The sequence below is a fragment of the Psittacula echo genome, assembly GCF_963264785.1.
Source record: "Psittacula echo genome assembly, chromosome: 3".
NCBI lineage: Eukaryota > Metazoa > Chordata > Aves > Psittaciformes > Psittacidae > Psittacula > Psittacula echo.
In genome coordinates, this window is record NC_137736.1 from 35,831,259 (window position 1) to 35,837,258 (window position 6,000).

Genomic DNA, 6,000 nt, shown 5'->3' on the forward strand with positions numbered 1-6,000 from the left:
AGCCAGTGTGAGTTCTGGTATGCCTCTGCTATATATCATAGATCGTACAGATGCCTTGTGCCAGGGCTGAGCAGCCAAGGCTGCATGAACCCATGCATTCCTGTGCTGTGCTGATTTGAGCTACTTTTCCAGGCTAGGAGCACCAGAGTCCTGTGAAATGTGGTGGGGAGCTGCAATTAGTAACATCCATTATGCCAGTGCAATACTGTGCCAAGAAGGCAGCACTTCTCCAGACCTGGTTAGCACAGGCACCTCTGCACCACGGCTTCCTGCGGTTAAGATGTGCCTGAAGGTGCTGAGGTGTTGTTTTAAAGACAAATGGGCAGGCATGAACTGAAAATCAGTGTCTGGAAGTCTTTGAGGCTCAGGTTGCTTTGGAAAATCTGCAGTGTATATGCATCCTCACATGTCACTGCAAATTGTCTGTGTTCAGTAGGATTTAACTGAGTATATATTCACATACAATGTGTGTATGTGTTTAATGGACCGTGACAGAAATGTATCCCATTGTTTAGAGGATAGTTCATATTTAATTATTTTTCCTCTCCTCCCTCCTTTCTCTCACCTGTTGAAACAAAGCCCTGTCCATCCACATGTGCCTGCAGTGTCCTGTTGCCTGGACTGCCACCTTCTGTGTATATTTAGGAATCCTTAGCTTCCATAGGAGTGGTTGGCACTGTAGGCTCCTTACCCTGAGTAGGAGGGAAGGCTGTCACACAGTTCAGAAAAGGAGTGTAACTAGGGATGTGAGACAAACCAGCTCAACTTTTTGAAAGGATTCTTAAATACTAATCACGGAAGCATAGTTGGGTTGGAAGGGACTCTTATCGATCATCTAGTTCTAGCCCCCCTGCATGGGCAGGGACACATTCTTCTAGACCAGGTTGCTCAGAACCCCATCCAGTCTGACCTTGAACACTTCCAGCAATGGGGCAGCCACAATTTCTCTGGACAACCTGTTCCAGTGCCTCACCACCCACATGACAAAGAATATCTTTATGTCTAATCTAAATCTACCCTCTTTCAGTATAAAACCATTGCCCCTTTTCCTAATGCTACCAGCCCTGGTAAAATGTCTATTTCTGTATTTCTTATAAGCTCATTTTAGGTACTGAAAGGCTATGAGGTTTCCCCAGAACCTTTTCTTCTCCATGCTGACCAACCCCAACTCTCTCAGCCTGGCTTCAGAGAAGAGGTGCTCCAGCACTGACCATTTTTTGTTGATCTCCTTGGGATCTGCTCCAACAGATCCATGTCTGTCTTACATAGCACTAAGCTGTAGATGCCATTTGCAATGACATGGCACAAAGAGGCCAACAAGCCCCCTAAAAAAAGTTACTGCACTGTTATGCATGTGGTTGTTTTTTATTCCCCCTTTTTTTTTTAGTGGTGTGTTTTTTTTTGTTTTTTTTTTTTTTTTTTTTTGATTACATGAGTTGTTTGGTTTGGTATTTACTTTTTACTTTTCAGAAGTAAAAGAAGTATGTCGCATCCTGTCTCAAGTTATGTTCTCCCTGCTCTCCAGAGTGGCTTCTCTGGCAGACAAAATGTCCAAAAGTGGTGACTGCCGCTAAAAGATCAGTTTCTTGAAGGTAGCATATACATCCATCCAATCTCATTTTAGGACTTTCATAACTGGCAACAGCATACTGGAGGTTTTATTTGTAGTGCTCATCTTGGTAAATATTTCAGTAGCCTTGCATTACAAAAGGATTTGGAGATGAGTTTCTGTCCTGGGTTCAGCAGTAGCAGTCAGTTTTTCTCCTTTTTAGTAGCTGTTGCAGCACTGTGTTTTTGACTTTCAGCCTCGGAACAAAGCTGATAACAGTGATGTTTAGACTGACCAAAGACTTTGTGAGTCTCATGCTCTGCCAGGGAGGAGGAGGGGCCGGGAGGAAGCAGGGACAGGACGCCTGACCCAAACTAGCCAAAGAGGTATTCCATACCATAGCACGTCATGCCCGGGGATGTAACTGGGAGCTACCCGGAAGGGCACGTCCTCTTTTCGGTCGGGCTCTTTTCCGGCGAGCGGTATCATATTTTCTTCCCTTGTTATTTCTCTTATCATTATTATTATTGGTGGCAGCAGTAGTGATTTGTGTTATACCTGAGTTACTGGACTGTTCTTATCTCAACCCGTGGGAGTTACATTCTTTCGATTCTCCTCCCCATCCCTCTGGGGAGTGGGGGGGGGAAGTAGACTGTGTGGTTCTAATTTACGGCCTGGGCTTAAACCACGACAGTTCTTTTTGGCGCCCAACGTGGGGCCCGAACCCACGAAGGGTTGAGATAACGACAGATCTGACCGGAGTGTGTCTAATCGTATTTGTGATAAGCATTCAGTGTTTTAGATTAATAGTCACTCATCACAATGCTGATTTATTGGCTCTCAAAGTTGTTGTTTTTGATCTCACAGTCTCAATATGCCGTAGGTTACTTAGAGCCGGTATTTGCTGTGTTGGTGTTTTTCAAGTGTGGGGCTTGGGCTAAGGTTGTTGTCTCGTTGTATTTTGTAGCAATGACTTGTAATACAATAGAAGGATTGATCATGAAACTGATCTGGCTTGTGTTCCCAGTGTGGTCACCACCTTTATACTTTGGGAGGTATATAATACAAATGCTTAGCAACTATACATCTTTTTTCTCCTTCCTGGGTGGTCAACCTATGAAGGAGACATTCTTTTACCCTCCCAGTGCCCCTCCCAGACCGTTTACAGCATCGTTTGAGAGTTTTGAAATTTTTGAGTGGCCTTTTAATATTGTTGAGACCTGTTTGCTGATTGTGATGGGGGTCACCATGTTGGCACGCATACAGAGTGTGTTTTGTTCACAACCATTACGTCTGATCTCAAGAGTTAAGCAGAGTCGGGTTTGGGTCTTGTCTGGGGTTAGACGACAAAATAGGGGGACCGAGAGATTTTCCCCGAGGCTGGACAGCCATGAGTGGCAAGGTGTGTGGGATAGTATGGGCAAGTACCTAGGTCAGTGGGCCCCTCCAGTGTTTTGGAATTTCACCACCGAACAACTGCAAAATCCAGAAGAATTAGTAAAACACTTAAATGAGGTGTGCTGTCATCCTGGTCAACACCAGAGGATCTGCCAACAGGGCTGGCCCAGCCCAGTCGGAACTTTTACATATTGTAGAGGGGGACAAAGTTCCTGTGGTGCACGTGAAGAATTTGCTGGGGAAGACAGTCTGGGTTATTCCTGCTTCAGGTAAAGGCAAACCCACTCGTGGGATTGCTTTTGCTCAGGGACCTGGATATACTTGGTGGGTAATGCAGGAAGATGGGGAAGTCCGATGCGTACCTCAAGGGGATTTGATTTTAGGGGAAAACAGACAATGAACTCAATTGTACGCTGTTGCCTGCTATAGCCATCAACTAGAAGTCTGCAGGGCACCAGCGACTGGCCCTGACTTCCCTCCGACCATCATCCCAACAGAGAATGAACTTTGATAGAACCGGATGAGTTCTACAGTGAAGGAACGATCAGCATCAGCAGACAACGATCCAACACTGCACACAGCCTCTCCTGCCCTGAAAGACTGTTACAAGAGATGGAGCCCAACATCATGAACCGAACGGACTCAGTAGCTTTATAGGAATTGGTCCGTGCACTAAGATAACAGTGCACTGAAATGAGAGTGAGGGTATATGGAAAATGTGGGATCTGAGCATGACGTGAATGGTATGGAATAAGGGGTGGATACTGTCCTGGGTTCAGCAGTAGCAGTCAGTTTTTCTCCTTTTTAGTAGCTGTTGCAGCACTGTGTTTTTGACTTTCAGCCTCGGAACAAAGCTGATAACAACTGATGTTTAGACTGACCAAAGACTTTGTGAGTCTCATGCTCTGCCAGGGAGGAGGAGGGGCCGGGAGGAAGCAGGGACAGGACGCCTGACCCAAACTAGCCAAAGAGGTATTCCATACCACAGCACGTCATGCCCGGGGATGTAACTGGGAGCTACCCGGAAGGGCACGTCCTCTTTTCGGTCGGGCTCTTTTCCGGCGAGCGGTATCATATTTTCTTCCCTTGTTATTTCTCTTATCATTATTATTATTGGTGGCAGCAGTAGTGATTTGTGTTATACCTGAGTTACTGGACTGTTCTTATCTCAACCCGTGGGAGTTACATTCTTTCGATTCTCCTCCCCATCCCTCTGGGGAGTGGGGGGGGGAAGTAGACTCTGTGGTTCTAATTTACGGCCTGGGCTTAAACCACGACAGTTTCCTACTGCCTTCTCTTCCTTTGTAGAAATAACAAATTTCTCTAGAAAGAAAAATCTGTGTTGATAATCTGCCTTTTACATTATTTACATTTGTGTTATCAAGTTAAACTCAAAACAGTGGCAAGTTTTTTTGATTTCATGAGAACTGAAATCTGTAGCTGTGTTGTTTCACTGCTTGCTCCAGATTCAGTTTTAGTCAACTGGTGGAATGCTTCTGTCAATTTAGTCTTCAAAAAGGCAAAGTTGTCTGTTATGAGTTGACTCTTGAGGTTCCAAGGTCACACAGAGGTATGAGAAACTGGGTTTCATGATGTAAGTTGTTTTGTACTTTTGCAAAGTGGCTCTCTTCTACCTTCCTCTCTCCCTACATTACCTTGATGGGTACAGTTCCTTCTGAAGAAGGAGTAAGAATAAAAATAGATTTAAAAATCAAAAAGTTGGTTTAAGTGCTCTGCTGTAGGGACTGGGTTGTACATCTGTGGCTGTGATATTTTTCATTCATCTAATATAAACCTTCCATCAAAACTTGCAATGGCAATGGGTTTTTCTGAAACCTACTTGTGCAGCAATATCTTCTTACCTGGTTTTTCAAAGTTGACAAACTGTAATAGAAACCATGGTAACTTAAGGCTTGAGAAAATCCTCCTATGCAGTTGCTTGACCTCTTTCTTGTCTTTTCACTCTTGCACTTGATTTCTTCACTAGCTACTAACTGAGACCTCAGGTTGTGTGCAGCACTGACTTTGTGACTGTTGTCTGCTGCTCAGTACAACGGGACTCCTCATCTTTCTCACATGGGGTTTTTTAGCTGCTGTTACCCACTGTCAGTTTGTAAACAGTGACCATTCAGTACCTGAAATGTTATTCAGGGTTTCGGTTTTGGTGTGGCTAGTATGCTATGTATCTCATCTGAGGTTTTTCTGTTACTCAGCTGGCGTTTTGAGGCAATGTGTGATAAATTATTTTCAGCCTAGTGTTCATTCTTTGAACTTCACTAAACTGAAACTCCCTGTTCAGTCACTTTTATGTCAGTTTAATGACTGAAGTCATTAATGCTTAGTGTCAGTTTAATGACTAAAGAAAAGCAAAAAAGATAAAAAGCAGAAATAAAGTCAAAACTGTATTTGGGATATAAATTAGTTGGAGATGCCTTTTGGGATGTCGGATGAAAGCTGCCTTTTGTTTTACCAGTAGGCTTAGTCTCACTTCTCATTTTGCAGTTTAAGTGCACCCTAGCTGGCCAACAGCGAAGGGGAGTGGAGTTAAAACATTTTAACTGGGAAACCTTTCAATACGGTTTTTTCCTCTCCAGCAAGCTGCAACTTACGGCAAAGAAAACAAGCCAAACCTTGATTGTTTCTTTTTCGTTTTTCCTATGGCTGCGTTAGCTGAAACAATTATAAAATACCTTAGCTGAAAAGCTGTAGCACAGATAACGCAGCTTCAGCACTTTCTAGTACAAGACAGAAAACTTGATCTTTTACTTACTTATGTGGAGTCTTTCAGTATCCTGTCTGAATGTGCTGAGACTCAAACATGCTGCTGCGAGGAGATTCTGCCTTGAATGAGGAAATGCTGAAGCAGGGCAGGATGCAGAGCAATGACTCAGATACCACGTGTTGTGTTTCTTAACTAAGGAATAAAAGGAATTACTGACTGTGCTCACTGTAGCATTCTCGGGTGACGTAAGAACATGCTAACTACCACTTTACCAATAGTAAAAGCTCAAGAATATTTAATATTCCACCTTTCATCTTTTCCCAAGCTTTAG

General features: G+C 43.8%; 1 long non-coding RNA gene across 1 annotated transcript in view; it reads right to left on the bottom strand.

Annotated features, from left to right (window-relative positions):
* LOC308218606 overlaps positions 1-5,778 on the bottom strand; it is a 31,622-nt gene extending 25,844 nt beyond the window's left edge. The window contains exon 1 of the long non-coding RNA XR_013956414.1: positions 5,718-5,778. This is a non-coding gene — a long non-coding RNA (uncharacterized lncRNA). The remainder of the gene's footprint in view (positions 1-5,717) is intronic.
* Between the last annotated feature and the right edge of the window lie 222 nt (positions 5,779-6,000).